The sequence below is a fragment of the Dasypus novemcinctus genome, chromosome 11, assembly GCF_030445035.2.
Source record: "Dasypus novemcinctus isolate mDasNov1 chromosome 11, mDasNov1.1.hap2, whole genome shotgun sequence".
Lineage (NCBI taxonomy): Eukaryota > Metazoa > Chordata > Mammalia > Cingulata > Dasypodidae > Dasypus > Dasypus novemcinctus.
The window spans coordinates 101,151,228-101,171,117 of record NC_080683.1 but is presented as its reverse complement, the minus strand read 5'-3'; the positions used below and the strand labels follow the sequence as shown (position 1 = coordinate 101,171,117).

The window sequence follows — 19,890 nt, the reverse complement described above, 5'->3', positions numbered from 1 at the left end:
TGTGTGTAAGCTAAACGTATTAATTCAAGCTTACCTGGAATGTGGAAGATATGTGTTAATTCAAGCTTACCTGGAGAATATGTGTTAATTCAAGACCTATCTGATACTCAGATAAAACACTTGAAACTCTAAGACACTAACAAAAAGTCCTTTTGCATATGAGCACCGTTTGACTTCCTACTCCTACATCCTCATTATAAAAGGAACCCAAAGATCCTATTCAGGGCTTGGGTTTTTGACCAGGAATTCCCAAGCCCAGCCGGTCGTTAATAAATTTTCCTTCCTAAGAATATTACTGGTTCTAGCCTTCCATACACAGTCATTGAATTTCTCTGCTTTCACGACAATACCGGTGGCCAAAGGCATTGTGAAAGTCAGTATAAATATGGGGATATGAATCCCTTCACTGAAAGATCTCTAGCCAGTGTTGCTGAAACAGGAAATTGAATCCAGTTTTGTTGTAGAATTTGAGACTAGGTTCAATTATCTGCGTATAGAAAGGCCAGGACTCAGGAATGATTTTGAGCAGGAAAAATGGTTTATTGATGGCCGGCCGGACTCGGGAGATTTCTGTTTCAAACTCAAGCCCCGAACAAGTTTTTCAAGATCCTTTTATACAAGGTAAGGGCTAAATCATTTTTTGTTTCAGTGCTCAATAGGTTTAATTAGCATATATCTTCCACATCCTAGGTAAGCTTTTAGCATGGACCTTATACATTCTAGATAAGCTTTTAGGACATTTGGTTTGCATTTTCCTTGAATATTTAAAGTTTATAGAGTTAGCATTGCTAAACTGTTTCCTGGGACTGGAGTTGTTGCCATAGTCACCAAGCAGGACTGCAGCCTCTCATCATCCCATACCCACAAGTCAGGACAGACAGCTTAAGTTAAAGTTATTTCCGAAGAGACAAAGAGCCTCCCACCCATAGCCCACATCAGTTTCCCAGGAGAGAGGCTGCTAAGTTCCAGAAATGAAATCAGGTTTAACCCTAATTGGCTGGTTTTCCTGAAGGTGTTATTATCGAAGTTGAGAGAGGTTCAATTATTTGCATATAGAAAGGCCAGGACTCAGGAATGATTTTGAGAAGGAAAAAAAATGATTTATTGACGGCTGGGCAGAGTTGGGAGTTTTCTGTTTCAAACCCAAGCCCTGAACAAGATTTCTGAGTTCCTTTCACAGAGAGAGGAAGGGCAAAATGGTTCTTTTGTTTCAGTGTTCAATAGGCTTCAATTAGCGTATATCTTCCACATCCTAGGTAAGCTTTTAGCATGGACTTCATACATTCTAGATAAGCTTTTAGCACATTTGGTTTGCATTTTCCCTGAATATTTAAAGTTTATAGAGTTTGCACTGATAAACTGTTTCCTGGGACTGGAGTCATTGCCATGGTCACCAAGGGCAGCACTGCAGCCTCTTACCAAACCACACCCACAAGTCAGGACAGAGACAGCTTAGGTTATCTACAAAGAGATGAACAGCCTCCCACCCATAGCCCACATCAGTGTCATATCTCAGAAAGTATATAAAATGCACTGGAAAGGAATGACTATTAGATGAGGGATATTAGTGACAAAAGTCTCCATAGACCTGAACCACTGGTAATAATTCCAGCTCTCTTCCATTGGGAGAACCTGAAATGCTTAGTCTAAGATTCAGAATAACCATTGCTTTGATTCCCTTTTGAATTGATTCAGGCCTTGGTGGAACTGAGCATATAGGAAAGGACATCTCTTCTTCAAAAGTTTATCTTTTATTTGGATATTGAGTATTATAAAAATAAATCACTTACCTGGCAAGATTTCTTATTCTGAGACATTCACTACATTTATTTCAACAAATGATTATTTTGATGACCAGTGATTATTCATCAGTCTATGAGTGTTCCCTAGAATTTTATGCTGGAACATATATGCCCAATAATTTTTTTAAGATTACAAACAGCTAAAGACCTGCTGAGGATAGCTTTCTATAAATATGTTCTTTGAGTTCCTGTGCTCCAAGCTGGATGGGTTGCCTTCCTTATCTGGTGCAAAGGTTATTGTTAAGGAAATTACAGACACCGGTTAAGTGGCCATAGCCCACACCACACCTACCCCTACCTCCTTCCCTGGGAAAATGACAGACATAAACGAAGCAAACAATTTAGGGTCTTCCATTACCCCCACCTCCTTTTCTATTGTGTGCTATTCCACAACCCAGGGGAGATGTTACATCTAATGAAAAGGTCCAGCCTTTTCCAAAACCAGAAAACAGGGAACAAGCAGCCCAGATGCTCATCAAAACAGGAATTCTCCAAAGTGGAGAAAAACTAAACTCAAACAAGAGAGATTTGTCTCTCTTCTCTGACGTGAATTGGGGCATGAAGAGCTGCCACTCATCAACCTTAACATGAAGCAGTTTTGGGACATCCTAGGAGACTGGTTGTGATGGTACTTTTTCCCCCGCTCTTTTAGACTCTTTAAGCTATGCAAATGACACGTAGATTATTTTTTCTTTCTGGACTTTTTATACTCTGCAAGTAATAAAGGAATCATCTGCTGAAAGTGTCTATCGTGTTCCTATAACACATCATTGCAGCAACTCGCTCCACATTTATCCTCCCGGGCTTTCCTTTTATCATTATTCTGGAGATTTTCTCTAATACTCTGCTATGCTGAAGCTCCTGTTTCTGTATCTTGTGGCTTACTCTAACTTAGTCCATTCCCTTATTTTGTTAGTCTACATATTCTGGTAGTTTACAGGGCAAGGACGTGTAACAGATATAGTTTTTGAAAATTGCATATCCGAAAATATTTGTAGGAATGTGCCTAGAGTCAGCATCTTTACCTATTTCTTACATGGCTATCAGTTTTTTTCTGAGTCAATTCTTTTATTTCTTGTCAGATAAAGTTCTGGCTGCCAGTATTATGGGACTTGAGAGGAGGATAGAGAGGCAACACACAGCATTCAGTATGCAAAAAGTCACTTAATGCCCCTATTTTTAATGGGAAGTCCATGGCATTGGCTGTTTCCATAGATACCAAGGACAAAGATTTTATGTTTTCACCTGTTTAGAAAATAATATTGCATTATTCCGTTGGGGTGTCAGAGGGGCATAGAGGCATGAAGTCTGAGAGGGATCTCAAACTGCTTTCCTCAAATCTTCCTTATGTTGATATCCCTAGTGCCCAAAGTTTGAGAAGTAATATTTGGGGCTATCATTTTCTGAGTCTTTGAAAATTCTTCAGAAAACAAATATTGATGTATAGCTTTCCTCTCCGGATACTTAGGACTTATCTCCTCAATTAATTCAGCTTTTATATCATCTGCTTTCTAGCTTCCAAAATTCTGTTATTGGTTATCCTCTATTTTTCAAATAATATATATTTCTTTAAAGATAAGGATATGCTGTACTTTCGGTGGGGATTTGGGACTTCAATTAGATATATATGATCAATGCATTCCTAACCTACAGTTACTGCATCCTCCTTATCTTAATTTAATATCTGAATTTTAAAAACTCGAGTTAATAACACTGACATGTTCCAGCTTTCCTTGGTAAAGGTGTGCATTCATGGCTATGATTACACACTGAGGTACATCTAGAAGAAGAAAAAAATTCATTATTTTTCCATAATACTATATGGTCTGAATGATGCTGATAAAACAGCTTGATGACTAATTGAACATTTCATTTTTCATCTAGATATTTTGGTCTAACTGAAATGCAGGCTTTGTTCTGTGAGTGCTCTGACTTCACAAAAAGGAGTGATGTTATCGGCTCCTGAGTCTTCACTCTTTGCATCCCACCAGAACCTAATGTTTGCTTCTCTCTACCTTTAAACTCCTAATACTATATTACAGAAATAAATGACTGATAAAAGATTAAAGTGTTATTTTAGTCATTATATTTGCACTTAGAATAAACCATCACAAAGGCTTAAAAGGAAAAGGAATAAGGATGGGGCATGTACTGGTATGGTATTTGAAACTTTCCTCTCTGCCTCTGCAATCATGATGCATGGATCAGTCTTAATAATCTTTCTGCAAAAACCTGACAAGAACTGTTAATCCTTGGAGTGGTAATGCTCCTATAATGGACTTTTGAAGAAATATAGATGGTTTTGAAGAGTTTGCAATACAAGAACTCCTAAGAAAGTGTAGGAAAGTTGTCTATAGTCAGGGTCTAATGTTTTACTTTTGTTAAGGACTGAGTATGATACAAAATGAGGTTTTACTTTTCACTTATCTAAAAAAAAAATCTGTGGAAATTTATTTATAGGAAATGAAGTTAATCTTTTATTTGTTCAATAGACTTTGCCCATGTGTAGAAAATAACTTAGGAGAATCCCAAATCATTATTGCTTTTTCTTCCTCTTCCATTAGACATACCAAAGATATTGGGGATATCAGCATTCTAAAACCAGCCAAGTTTTATTTTTGTTCCATTTCCAAACAATAACCCGTTGAAATTGTCATTCAGCATCTCTAAGCTAAACTGAGCTTCAATTGTTTGGTCCAGCCTCCACTTTTGATTTATAACCTGTTATTTTCGGCCTGTGGTATAATTATAGTTATTTTTTGTCTTGGACTAATTATTTTAATTATTAACTCCTTTTGAAGTTACTTAGTATTTCTGAATTCTTTCATTATCCAGTAAACTGTATGCATATCCTTAGTGCATATACTAGCAAATATAGTAAAAATGAATGAAAAATGAATGAATTTGTGGGTACATTTTTCAAAATTCAGGGAAGGTATTTCATGTTGCCACTTATTGTTTATTGTGGAATTTTATCCACAACAGTTCTGAATAAGTCATGCTTTTTATTCTTCAGGATTTCAAAATTTTAGAGAACAACTTTTATTAATGTTAACCTCTGCTCTCTTTACCATCATTTTTGTAGGCTTAATAAAAAAGACAAAAGGAGCTTTTCTTCTCTCAGAAAAAAATCATGGTGTCAGTCCAGTAAGAATGTTCATAAAACATAGGAACTTAATTTATCCATTGAAAAATATTTGCTCCAGGAAATTAAAAGTCTTGGAGAAAAGAGTGAAATGGAAACAGCTTTTGAACTTTTCTTTCTCTCCATACATAGAGTTTTAACAATCTTTTACTTGGGGAAAAAAATTTTAAATTACCATGGGTCTTAAAGAGAGCAGAAACATCACGTAATATATAGCATCATAATTTAATTGGGAATAAGTGGATTTCTCTGTGCATTCTCAAAAAAAAAACAAAACCACACACGTAAGAGAATCAATCCAGGTATAATCATTACACATGGAATATCCAAGAAATAGAAAAAGCTACAAAGTCAAATAATGGGTAAACAAGAAAGTAAACATGAGAAAGTAGTAGAGAGAATGAATTCTATAACCCACACATCTGAATGGAGAGTCAGGAAAATATTGTAAAGAATAAAAGAGAGAGGGGAGGGCCATAGAGGTGATGCAACACAGGTAAGTCACCCTCAGAAAGGGAGAGTCCCAGCATAATGGCCAACCTATTGAGAATGTGTCTGATGCCAGGTAGACCAGAGTACAGTTATTGGAGAATTGAAAGGAACTGTGTAAAAGTGTGTGGGACCAGACTTGCACTACATGAGAAGTCAATGCCTTTGGGGGAAAGAGGAATGAGTTATTCACAGAGAAGTTCAAGCACACCTTCAAAGACCAGGAAATCCAAAGCTGAATAAATTGCTTAAATTGTTCAAATCACAGAAAAAGATAGGAATTTCCAAATCAAATTATTTTTATTAATTAAGTAGGACACTGAAACAAAACCTCATAAAGATAGTATCATTGACACTGAGGAATTAATGGATGGCTAAATAACTGATTTGTTAATTAGTGGATAGCATTAATATAATTTATGTTACTCGTGGATACAAAGAGAAAAATAATAAGATTCTTTCCACAGATGCTGAAAAGGCTTTTGACAAAATTCAACATATTTTTCTAATTTAAAAAACACTGAATAAATAGGGTTCAACGATATTAATATTTAACAAGATTGTAAATACATACTACTAAAACTAGCATCCTATTAAGTGGGGAAACATAAGATGGATTCTCACTAAAAGGAAAGGACTCTCATTATAATCACAACTGTCACTATTTGTAGATTATATAACTGGAAAATGAAAGATAATATATTTTTTAATTAATATACATAATAAAATAATTTGAAAAGATAGAAGAATATAATATTAATGCAGTCAATAATCTTCATAGTTAGAAACAGATAATCTCATTTACAAAATGAACAGCAAAGGTAAAATATTTAGTAATACATTTGAAAACTCTCTACAAAGCAATCTTTAAAATGTTCCTGAAAGATATAGTTAAGTAGACTTGATCAAATGGAAATACATATGGATAGTATCTTCCCATATCATAGAGATGTCTATTCTCATTATGTTAATTGATAAATTTAACATGATTCCAATGAAAATATAAAAGTGAATTTACCATTTTATAATTTATATAACATCCTTCCTAATGCCTGGAAATTTTTCTTTTGAAGTCTGTTTCATTTGAATGTAAATAGCCACTCCATCTTTATTTTGATTAGTATTTGCATGACATAATTTTCCCATCCTTTTACTTTTAATCTATAACATATTTTAAATGACTTTATTGTAAACAGCATATAACTGCATCTTCTTTATGCAATTGGGAAACTTCTGTTTAGATGACTTACATTTTAATTAACTATGAAAATTTGGAGTTAGAGCCATCATTTTATTATTTTTCTATATTACCATGATTTAAGGGTTTTTGAGAAAGAGATAAAGTTCTAGAGAGAACACAAAGATTTTCAAAGTATCTTCTTTATATAAAAAGTCTAAACTCTAGTTTTAAAATGTTCTACATTCTTTTACTTTTTATACTAAAATGAAATCACTGCATAGGTGTTTTTATTCTTCTCCAAGAGAACAATACTAAAAACTTCTCCAAGTTGAACTATTAAGAAATTTTTAGAAATGTCTAGAGGATATTACCTGGCAGCGTTATAGAATTTCATAGTATTTTGAAGTCAATATGCTTGGTTATGAGATATTCCAGGGATGATAAATAGTTGAATGATTTAGTTAAGGTATGTAAATTATTTTATAATTTCTGAGGTACCATTTCAGCATTAGTCATTATTTTTCCTGTTGGGTTTTAAGTGTCTGCCTTAAAGCCCATTCTCCTTCCACTCAATTATGCCCTTTTTTGTGGCTGTTATCTGAATTTTCTTCATCCAGCTTTGACCCCTTTGCAACTTGCCACCATCTTAAACACTGTGTAAATATGCCAATACCCTATTTTAAACATTCTAATCACCCTCGATTATCAATAAGCAGAATGTGAGGGTCAACATAAAGGATGCTTCATCTTTTATAAACACACATATGTTTCTTATTCTCTAGTCAATGAAAATACTTCCAGTTCCCAGTACACCATATGCTCTCTCAAACCTCTTTGAGTTATAACATCCTATTTCTTCCATCTGATTCTTCTGGCAAGCTATTATTTATCCACAAAGATACTTCTGCCACATATAAGAAATAAGAGAGAGAATAAAATTGTAAAATCAATTAAATGAGTGAAAGGGTATGGCCAAGGGAAGGACAAGTATGTGGAAAGACTCAGTAAATAGGGGAAATGGAGGATTTGGGGATAAGAAGATGATAACAGATTGTTCTATACTTTTGCCTCTCTTTTCTTTTGATGATAAAACTTGAGATCATCTGGTACTGATGAAGGAAAGAAAGTACAAAAGTGAAATCTTTGTCTCAGAAAATATAAAAATGAATTAACTAGAAAAATGTAGAATTTCAGTTCTGATAACTACTTAAAATTGGTGGTTATATATTTTATATATTTTAAATTGTTGTGGTTGACTTGCTTTTTGTGTTTTCCCTCATCTTCAACTGCTCCCGTGCTGAAATGAAATCAGCAGAGAACTGGATAAAAGCATAGCTGAGATTTGTCAGATGAGTGTTGAGATGGTTAGACTCATGTATCAGTTTGGACAGTTGTTTGATCAAACAATCTCTATTTCACTGTGAGGACATTTCCTGGGCATAAATTGATATGGACTGTGGGGGGGGGGGGGGGGGCGGAGGCTGTATGTTTCTTTATAAATAACCTGGACTGTGTGTGTAAGCTAAATATATTAATTCAAGCTTACCAGGAATGTGGAAGATATGTGTGTGGGGGGGTATGTGTTAATTCAAACTTACCTAGAGAGTATGTGTTAATTCAAGATATTCAGATAAAACACCTGAAACTCTAAGAAACTAATAAAAAGTCCTTTTGCATATAAACACCACCACCACCATTTGACACCCGACTACTACATCCTCTGTATAAAAGAAACCTAAAGATCCTATTTGGGGCTAGGGTTTTTTGATCAGGAAAGTTCCGGAGCCCAGCCTGTCGTTAATAAATTTTCCTTCCCAAAATTATTACTGAGTTCCGGTCTTCCATATGTGATCATTGAATCTCTCTGCTTCCACAACAAAATCGTCAGTGAGTTGATTGCGTCTATGGCTGACAACATCTACAGTCAACAGAGGAGACTGCCTTTAGCAATGTAAGATGTCTTATCCAATCAGTAGAAAGCCTTAACGAAGTGATTTCAGCAGTGCGAGAATTCCCATCTCTACTTCAGACAGCCAGTTTCTCCTGGGGAACTCATCAAGACTCCATCAGAGTTCCTGGCTTGCAGCCTGCCTGGTGGAATTTGGAGAAAGAAAACTAAGAGTGGAGGTATGTGAATAATTCTAGTGGTGTACTATTATCACTAAAATGTGTACTTCAGGAGGTCATAGAATTTGCCTAGGTTGTTCAGAGCCACATGGTTTCTGACACATATCAGGAATTCCATAAATATTTATTGAATGATGAACTGAATAGAATCTAAGCCAAGGAAGTGGAAGGAATGAAGATAGAAATGGTGGTGAAAGAGAGTTAGAAATTGGTAACAGCAATGAATGTGAGGGTCTAATGTGAATGAATGATTGTTGTTGAAGTGAGCACTAGAATAAGGTAACTGGAAAGTTCTGTGGTGATCTGAGGGTGGAATGCTAAAAATCATCTGGTATGTAGGATCTTGGTCCAAGAATCCCAATGAGTTTTGTAGGTGCTCTCCCTCTCCCTTGATCAGTTCCTTCCTTCCTCCCTCCCTCCCTTCCTTCCTCCCTCCCTCCCTCCCTCCCTCCCTCCCTCCCTCCCTCCCTCCCTCCCTCCTTCCTTCCTTCCTTCCTTTCTCTCTTTCTTTCTCTTCCTTCCTCTTTCTCTTCCTCTCCCTTCCTCTCTTTCCTTCTTTCTTTCTTTCCTTCTTTCTATTCCTTCCTTCCTTCCTTCCTCTCTCTCTTTCCCTTCCTTCCTCTTTCTCTTCCTCTCTCTTCCTTCCTCTCTCTCTTTCTTTCTCTTCCTTCCTCTTGTCCCTGCCTATATCAATATGGAAGTAAATCTGGGAATTTATAATCTATAATGGAGAACTGTATTCTTGTAAATAAGCCCTCTTTATCACTCTTCAACCCCTTCCTCTCTACCTGGGACCCATAATCTGTATTTTCTCCCATTTCTCTTCCCTCCCTATCTTAATAAATTACTGGCCTAATCAATGTGACTTGTTTTTGAAATTCATATCTTGCAGTTTAGTCAAGAACCTAGACAAAATTTGGTAACAGTACTGCATGCATAAATCAATCATCACTCAAAGAGCTTAGGTACAGTTAAGACTTATATATACCCTTTATTTAGTGAGATCAAAGAACTAGGTTGAGTGAGGACATTGTGGGTAAGAGTGCTGGTTCAGTGTCTTATTGACAATGGACTTTAGGCTTCCACCAACTACTACTTTTCAGCACGAGTATAGTGTCACAACAAAGAATTTGTAATTGGTTGAAGGTACTTAGAAATTGCATGTTTAGTGTAGACTTCCCTTACACTAGTCTGGAAACTGTCAGACTCACTACTCCAAATTGAATTAAAGACCAGCTTGAATAAGAAAGATGCAATTAGAGTATTTGGCCTTAGAAGGCTGTCAGGAACAGTGCTACCTCACCTCACGTCTCTCTTTACCTTAGACTCCATCATCTATTTTCAAACTTTTTACCCACATAAATTTCTATACATTTTCTAATCTTCCTCTCTCTGGTGTCCTATGCCCAGAGACTGTGCTCCACTAGAGCTCTTGTCAGACTTCCAGAAATTCCCCATATCTTCATCCTCTTCTTTTAACAGTTTTGCCTTAAGATCTGAGGTCCATATACTTATGCCACCTAACAATACTTGTCATCACAGTCTGTTAAGTGTGTTAGTTTCTCTCCAACATTCAATGTGCCACAGATGCTAATGATGGAATAAGTGCCCTGCTTGATTCTCCTTATTTCCTCAGGAAAGAAAGAAGTTCTGGAATACGGGTTAGGAGGGATACCTAGGTTAAGCACGCCCATTAACTACTTAGGAAATGAAGTTTACCACAACTTTTAACATGTTCAGTGTCCCTCTGCATATATCTAGAATAGAGGCTGCTCTTGGCTATACTGAGGCCATGTAGACCAGCAGCTGCTAAAAGGGCTTGAGAAAGCGGCTTTGCAGTGCACAGAAATCAGCTGGGGAACCTCTGTCCTGACAGGTCCTGTTTTGGGTCTCTGTCCTGTGCCCCAGCCCTCCTGGCTGGGCTCATATCTCACAAGGCTGGGTGCATGGCATGGACTCAAAGAGTTCCCACACCTTGCCCTCTCCCTCCTAGTATTACATCCTATGGGGGCACACAGGTGAACCCATTTAAAATAGATAACCAAAGGAAGGTATTACAGGCTATTGGCCATAGTTTCACTCACCAATAACCTCATGGTTGGCAGTGCCAAAATATGTTACGGGATTTTGTGTAGGTTCCTGACTAAACTGCAAGAAATGAATTTAAAGAGCAAACCACATTGATTAGGTCAGTATTTTATTAAGGTAGGGGGGGAGAAGAAATGGGAGAAAATAATAGATCATGAATCCCAGGTAGAGAGGAAGGGGCTGAAGAGTGATAAGGACAACTTATTTACAGAACACAATTCCCCTTTATAAATTATAAATCCCCAGGTTTACTTGCCTACTGATCCAGGCAGGGGTGAAAAAAACAGAATAGGGCACGATCTGGCACAGGGACAGGTTGAAGGCAAAAGAGAGCAAAAGGCCTTTGCACTTGCTTTTTAAACCATTAATTATTCCACCCCTTTGCTAATGGCATGCGGGGAGTCCCAGCTGTTTGCTGCTGTGATTGATTACCCCACCCATCAATCCCCGAGGAGGGCCCAATGATAAGGTCCTTGGAGAATATCTGGGGCTTCTCCCGGCTTGTGGAGGAAATCTCATTCTGAGTGGGAGAATCTCGTGAGGGTCTTCCAGCAGCCATCTTGGGGGTATTGATGTCTGCATGGACTTTTTGCCATGTTCCAGATCCATGTATTGATTCCCTATCTAGCTTGCTTCAGTACCTTTGTGTACTACATATGACTGTATACATGCTCACCAATTTGAAAAACAGAAATTTCTAATTTAGATTCCCTGAGTGTTTTATCCCTACAGGTCCTAGACATTTTATTTTCTAAAGTCTTCAAAATAGATTTTCACAGGCTAATAAAATCACTCAACATTATGGTACCCAGTGCTCATTTTGGCAGCACGTATTCTAAAACTGGAAAGTACAGAGAAGATTAGGATGGCCCCTGAGCAAATATGACACACAAATTTGTGATGTGTTTGTGATGGATAGGCTAATGTGTCATCTCAGCCAAGTTATTGTGTCCAGTTGTTTGGTCAAGAGAGCACTGGGCTAATTGTAATACAAGGACATTTATGGACTTTAGTCATAAGTTTACTACATGGATGGTTGATTACATCTACAGTGAGACTGCCATCAGCAATGAGTGATATTTTACCTAATCAGTTGAATGCCTTTAAAGGGGAAGTGATTTCAGCATTCAGAGAGAATTTCCCAGCTTGTCTTGGGCAGCCAACATTTCCCAGAAACTCACCAAGGACCTTCATTGAACTTTCATCATAGTCCCTGGTTTGCAGCCTGCCTGCAGAACCAGGACTTGTGCATCCCCATGATCACGTGAGAGACTCTTACAAAATCTCATATTATTTACAGATATCTTCTGTTGATTATTTTTCCCTAGAGAACCCTGATTAATACAGCTTGATAGCAGGAATGGTTCTTGAGGAAGAACACAATCTTAAACATGGGATGTCTGAGATGTTTCTGGATGTTTTACAATTGGCACTCTAATTGGACTTAAGGGTACTAATGACGCCCTTTTCAATAAATAAGAGGCCACTAACAGTTCATGGCATAAGTTGGCAATGGAAATATGCAAAATATCAGCACTAGAGCCCCCTATTTCCATGCTTATAAGAAGTAAAGATCTGGGTGAGAGTGTTTCCAACACCTTAGTAGAGTTATGTGGATATAAGGTATAAGGCTATTGACTGACTCCTCCTAGATACTCTGGATACAGTTACAAAAGAAAGAGATGAACTAAAGGCTTTAAATTTGAAACTTAAATGTCACTTGAATGCTGTGAAGGTTTCTATGTGTGCTCTTGAAGAAATTGTCTCCTGCAGCCACAGGCTTGAGATATCTGAGAACCAAACTCAAACTCTCATTGTACAAGTAGCAGAGTTACAAAGGAAACTAAAATCTCAACCCTGCAGGGTTTCTGCGGTTAAAGTGAGGGCATCGATTGGAAAGGAGTGGAACCTGAGGATTGAGATGGAGACATATGGGATGATGATAATATCAGTGGGAACATTGGAACCATAAATTCTGCTGAGACGCTACCAGATAAACCTGCAATGGCCTGCCCTGTGGAGACCACATTTTGTCAACTTTGCATCATCTAGCCTCCAGCCTGCCCCAGGGAGTCTGAACCTCCATCCAGCCCTGAGGTGGGTGCCAACCATACTCCAGAATGTACTGTCAAGCCTGTGACCTGCCCCAAGGACTCTGGACCTCTTTTCAGCCATGAGGCCTGTACCAGCCAAACTCCAGCATGCACTGCCGCGCCCTGCCCTGAGGAATCTGCCTTCCAATCCCTGCATGAAGAGATTAATCCTGTCTCACCAGAAAAAAAATGCAAAGGAATGTCCTGAGGTCAGTAGCTTGCAAGACATTTATAATCCTTCTCCTTACCCATCTCCACCACCTCTCTTTTCTTTGAGACCAATTACTATACTAATATCACAAGCCCCAACAGGGACTAATATCACAGCCCCACACAAAGTGTGGCCCATGAGGAAATACACTATACTCTGAAAGAACTTTATGAGTTTTCCAACTTAAATAGACAGAAATCATGGGAGTATGTGTGGAAATGGATGCTAAGAGTATGGGATAATGGTACAAGGAATATAAAGTTGGATCAGGCTGAATTTATTGAATTGGCCCTCTAAACAGAAATTCTGGATTCAACGTTGTAGCTTGAGGGGATAGAAAGGGCTCTAATAGTTTGTTCGGGTGGCCACTGAAACATGGGCCAAAAGATGGCCTAACATATCTGAGGTTGAGATGCCTGATTTGCCCTGGTATACAGTAGGAGAGGGAATTCAAAGGCTAAGAGAGAATGGATTTACTATTTGAGTGCTGCCCGCATACCCCAGGAATGTCCAGGGGACACTGTACAGGAATAAATTTGTAAGACTAACTCCCGTTTCCCTGAAGAGCTCTGTGGTTACTCTCCTCTGTAGACCAGACATTACTGTAGGGAAGGTTGTAATGGAATTAGAATTCCTAAACATTACGGGGATGATTGGCTCTCAGGCAGGCAAAAGTCAAGTATTAGCAGTTAATTGTCAAAGACAAGGTGAGCATGGCTACCACAATGAAAGGCAGATTCAAAGCAGCACTCAAAATAGTCTGAGTTGCATAGAGTTATGGCATTGGCTAATAGATCATGAGGTACTTAGAAGTGAAATAGATGGGCAGTCTAGTAAATTTCTTCTGGATCTGTATAAGCAGAAGGGTTCTAGGTTGAGTGAACAAAACTCTAACTCAAATTTACATATACATCAACCAAGGAGACTGCCATCACAATGAGTGACGTTTTATCTAATCAGCTGAATGCCTTAAAAGTTTAAGTGATTTCAGCATTCAGAGAGAATTTCCCAGCTCAACTTTGGACAGCAATGTCTCCTGGAAACTCTTCAAGGACCTGCATTGGCCTTTCATCAGAGCCCTTGGTTTATAGCTGCCTGCAGAACCTGGACTTGTGTATTCCCACGGTCATGTGAGAAACTTTTATAAAATCTCATACTATTTACAGATATCTCCTGTTGATTCTGATTCCCTAGAGAACACTGACTAATACAGTGTTCCATATTTCTAGATAGTGGTGATGGTTGTACAGCATCATTAATGTAATTAATGCCACTGGATTGAACAGTTAAAATGGCTGCAGTGGAAAATTTTATGGTCTGCATTTTACCATAATAAATACAAGAAAAAAAGAGAAATATGAGAAGTAAATAAGGGAGTCCAAATTGTACAATGTTATAACTGGACATGCAGGAGGAATCCAGAGGAAATTACCTGAGAAATTAAAAAATAGCAACCATAAGTATGAGTTTTCTCTCAAGAAACTATTTCTTTCATGAAAAAATACACCGCTAATCCAAAAGATCTTTGTCTTTATCATCTTGTTCATGCTCCATATAGTGCACATGAAAACCACTATACAAGAATACTTTTTTCAAAATTGGGTCTGATAAACTATATTGGGTTCTGACTTTTGAAAGACTACTAAGAAATGTGCAGCACACGTCAGATAGAGACCATACCATGGGAGGTAAGTCCTTGGTCCAGAATCACCATTAACTTGGAGGACCAGTCCAGGTGAAGAACTGAATAATTTTTAATTTCTTGAAAATGGCTGTAATATTGTTTCTAGTTCTACCTCAATCTTTCGGTATGATAAACAGCCTCATCTTTTCTTTGATTACTTGCAGGATGAAAATTGACAGGAACTAGAGTAAATATGACAATAAGTCCTATTTACCAAAGTAATTTGTGGACAGCAATCTTATCAGAAAGTTCAGCATAACTTTCCATTGCCCTCAAGCAAACAGAACAGACCAATAAAGATCCACCGAAGTAGAGAAGCCTGGCCAAGACTTACAAGTTTCCAAAGCTTTGTATGCCATCCAACTTTAATAACAAGAATCAATCTTGTTAAGTTATTTAATGATGCTGCAGTCCCTCTCTCTGCTATTTTAATTAGGAATGACTCCTAACTCTTTCTTGTATCTCATATTTTCTAATAAGTTATAAAGTCCACTGTTCTCTACTTTCAAAATATCTCTTGCACCAGTATTTGCTTCTCTCTGTATATTAACTGGTTCATGTCTTTCATCTAGATATTAAAATTATCTCTTGATTGGCCTTTTCCCTCTCTGATCTAAAGCACACATTGCCATCGAGATCATTTATCTGAAGCATAAACTCTGATTTCATGGCTTTCTGATCAAATGTCTTCACTGGCTCCTTACTGTGAAAATTCGGAAGATCAAATTTCCTTTCTCAGCCTTTCAACATCTCAATTATCTGAAAAGCCGACAAGTCTAGGGGTTAAGAGCCCAGACTCTAAAGCCAGGCTCCTGGGTTTGAATCCTGGCTCAGAGTCGTTGGGCAATTTAATCTTCCTGTTACTCAGATTCCTCCCTGGGAAAATATGATTAAACCATTATAATATCTACTTCATAGAGTAGCCATAAGCATCAAATGAAGAAAGAGCTCACTATGATCCCTGGCACAGAAATATCTTGGACGCACCCAATTTACCTTTTCAATTTTTTGTTTCATTCGTGCCTTATGAACTCTAGACACATTTTTTTGTAATTTAAAGAAACAGAGTAGTGTAGCAAACTAGAGACTCAAGTCCAGACTCTAATATTGAGAAGCTGCTACCAGGTGCAATTCTCTTAACCTTCCTAAGTCCCAATTTCTGCATCTTACCAGATGTAACAGTTTGATATGGTTATGAATTCCAAAAATAGATCTATTGGATTATGTTTGTAATCTGCTCTGTACCTGGGCATGATTAAGTTATGGTTAGGACTTTGATTGGGTCACGTCATTAGGGCAATGAGTCCCCACCCTCTGGTGGGTGGGGGCTCACAGATAAAAGTCATGGCAAAGGACAGAGTTGAGGGTTTTGATGTTGAAGTTTTGATGTTGGAGTTTGATGCTGAAGCCTTAAGATGGAGCCCCAGGAAGTAAGCTCACAGAGGAAAGAGAAGCAAGCCCCATGAAGAGAGGAACCCTGAGTCCAGGAAGAAGCAAGCCCTGGGAAGAGAGAAACCCTGAACTCAGACAGAAGCAAGACCCTAGAAGAAAGGAACCCAAGAAGCCTGAACCCTCGCAGATGTTGGCAGCTATTTTGCTCCAACACATGAAAATAGACTTTGGTGAGGGAAGTAATTTATGCTTATGACCTGGTATCTGTAATCTTCTACCCCAAATAAATACCTTTTATAAAAACCAACCAACTTCTGGTATTTTGCATCAGCACCCCTTTGGCTGACTAATATACCAGGCTATTGATGGTTTGGAAATACCCAATATCTGGGTATTGCACATAGCAGTCCGTATCACATAAATTCTTAATGAGTGGTGACTGCTTATAGTATTGATGCATCCATAAGTGAGTCATACTTCCTAAATTGCACACCTTTGCTTCTGCTGTTATTGCATAGAAGGGCTTTGCCATCTTTGCCTTTCTTAATCTAGTCCATTATTAAGTTTTAATTTAAATATTCCCCTTACTCCATCAAAATAAGCCCTAAATCCCCTCTGTATGAAAGTAATCTCTTTTTTTTCTAAATTCTTTTTTTTTTTTTTTAATTTTTTTATTTTTTATTGACTTTGTAATAATATTACATTAAAAATATATATGTGAGGTCCCATTCAACCCCACCCCCCCACCCCCCCTCTCCCCCCCCCCAACAACACTCGTTCCCATCATCATGACACATCCATTGGATTTGGTAAGTACATCTTTGGGCACCTCTGCACCTCATATACATTGGTTCACATCATGGCCCATACTCTCCTCTATTCCATCATGTAGGCCCTGTGAGGATTTACAATGTCCGGTGATTACCTCTGAAGCACCATCCAGGGCAGCTCCATGTCCCGAAGACGCCTCCACCTCTCATCTCTTCCTGCCTTTCCCCATACCCTTTGTCCATTATGTCCACTTTTCCCAATCCAATGCCACCTCTTCTATGTGGACACTGGATTGGTTGTGTCCATTGCACCTTTATGTCAAGAGGAGGCTCAGATTCCACCTGGATGCTGGATGCAATCCTCCCATTTTCAGTTGTAATCACTCTAGGCTCCATGGTGTGGTGGTTGTCCTTCTTCACCTCCATCTTAGCTGAGTGTGGTAAGTCCAATAAATCAGATTGTAGGTGCTGGAGTCTGTTGAGGCTCAGGATCTGGCTATCACATTGTCAGTCCAGAGATTCAAATCCCCTAAATATATCTTAAACCCCAACATTAACTGCACCTCCAGCACATTAGCATGAAAGTCTTATGAAGGGAGATCCCATCTGAGTCCAGATTCATCACACATAAACACCATTTCCAAAGAGGGGCCATCTGCCCTGGTAGTTAACCCCATCGGCCATGACCATAACTCCCATGGGTCTCTTTAGCCCTCAAAGGAACCAATATCTGGGGGTTGTATCTGCTTTATCTGTCTCTCTGACTCTGCTCAGTTGTGCATGAGGGCAAACCTTCTGCCAGCCTCCAGACTCTTTTTTAGAAACTCGTAGCCATATAAACTCATTTCTCCTTTCCATTTCCCCCTTACTTTAGGTCAAACAGCATTTTAAAGTCATGGTATTTTATGTAGACATGGATATTCTGCTGATCCGCATTGAACCTTCCGTATAAGGTCATTTTCCAGTTGCATCATCAGTTGGTAGTTGATAGTGGTCCCTCGTTGCCAGGGAGGCTCATCCCCGGGTGTCATGTCCCACGCTGGGGGGAAGGCATTGCATTTACATGCTGAGTTTGGCTTCGAGACTGGCCACATTTGAGTAACATGAAGGCTGACAGAAGGAAATTCCCAGGCACAAAGTTGCTCTAGGCCTTGTTATTATTTTGGGTTTATCAGCTCACAAGCATAGTCATTAGTATCAGGGGCTCACTGTTGAACCCTCACTCCCTCCCGGTCCCCACCACTGTACCTGGGAGACTGTCGCTGCTCCCCTAGGGACCACGACAGAGCACCACTGGCCAGGAACCCAGTACCCCCCCTACTGTGGTTTTTAATTGTTGCCACTATGAGTATATCCAAACATTACCATGCACCCTGGACATATGTTCTGTACAGCTCCCTGTCAGTCATATATCATCTGTCATTGGTATCCCATACCAGTATCCCTCCATTGCCATTGTTGAAACACTCTGTGATCCAGAACTCCCCGAAATTTGAAGCCCAATATAATGTCATGGTCCCTTACTAGGGAATGGCATATAGCGATGAGTTTAAAGGATAGATAAAGAACTTGGATAAAGTTAGATAAAGAACTTAGATAAAGAATGTTGACTTGAAAAAATTCCACATCCTATTTTTTTCTTTTTTTTTTTTTTTTTTTTTTTTTCCCCCCCCCCCTAATTATTCAGCTTTTCTTCACAGGAGTCCTAGACCACAGCAATGTATATATATAATATACAGCACTCCCACACATCCACCAGAAAACCTTTTCCCTTCCACAGTGATACTCTTACGCCCTATTCATATCATATTTACTTAAAGTGATGTACAGAGTCTGAGACATTAGCTTTCTAACAAGGTGACATCTGTGTTTACATTATGGTGCATACTTTAGGATACACAGTTCTTTACATTTTTAGTTATCCTATGTTTTACATTATGGTTTACATTATCAGTCTGTCATCTCCTATATGTTATGGTGTAATATTACATGTTTTATATCCATCCTTGTGTACTCTCAAGAAACTCCTCTCTTACCCCCCATTTACTTTGGTTCCACACATTTAACGTCCATTTTCCCTTCCACCTTGGTGCCCTCAGTGATAGCCAACCTCCGTTTCCTGAGGAGCCACTTCCAGAGATAGATGGAATAGTGTTCAGGGCCTAACTTGCTCAACTGCCCCAATGCCCTGGGAGCCACCCTTTCTCTCGAGGGATACAGTTCCCTCTATTGGATGGCATTAGTCCTCCCCAGGATGTGGGTCCACCCCCACTCTCACTACTTGGGTTTCTACCCCATGGTGTCACCCACTCTGGCAGAATGAGCATTTAGACATTCCCCAGGAGCCCGTCCTGCATCAGACCCTCCCCTCCGAGCATTCTAAACAGGTAACCCTCTTTATTATATTTTGATATGATTTTCTCGGCATTTTACTCTCCACCAACACCTGACCCTCTCCTGGTTCGTATGCTACCCCTCCCTCCCCCCACTTTTGGGCAACGTTACCCACCCGTCCCTCCCCAGCCACCCTCAAACCCGCAAAGCCCCAAGCAAAGGCAACCCCTTGCCCCCCTTTTATCTCTTCTTTGTGTTCATACTTACCACCATCTCGTCTTAAATTCCACCCCTGCAGACATCGGCTCATATCCTTCCTCCACCCTCCGATTTCCTGCAAGCCTATCGTTCAGTCTCTTGCTATCTAGGGCAGCTTGTTTATTTCATATCATTGAGGTCATGTAGTATTTGTCCTTCAATGTCTGGGTTGCTTCACTCAACATAAGGTTCTCAAGATTCATCCATGTTATCACATGTGTTTGTAGTGTGTTTGTTCTTACAGCCGAGTAGTATTCCATTGTGTGTATATACCACATTTTATTGATCCACTCGTCTGTTGATGGGCATTTGGGTTG

General features: G+C 38.9%; 1 non-coding gene across 1 annotated transcript; it reads left to right on the top strand.

The window, feature by feature from the left end:
- Window positions 1-11,642: 11,642 nt before the first annotated feature.
- On the top strand, window positions 11,643-11,748 carry LOC111766138 (U6 spliceosomal RNA). The gene has a single exon (XR_002798266.1). It is a non-coding gene; the product is annotated as a U6 spliceosomal RNA (small nuclear RNA).
- Window positions 11,749-19,890: the final 8,142 nt, after the last annotated feature.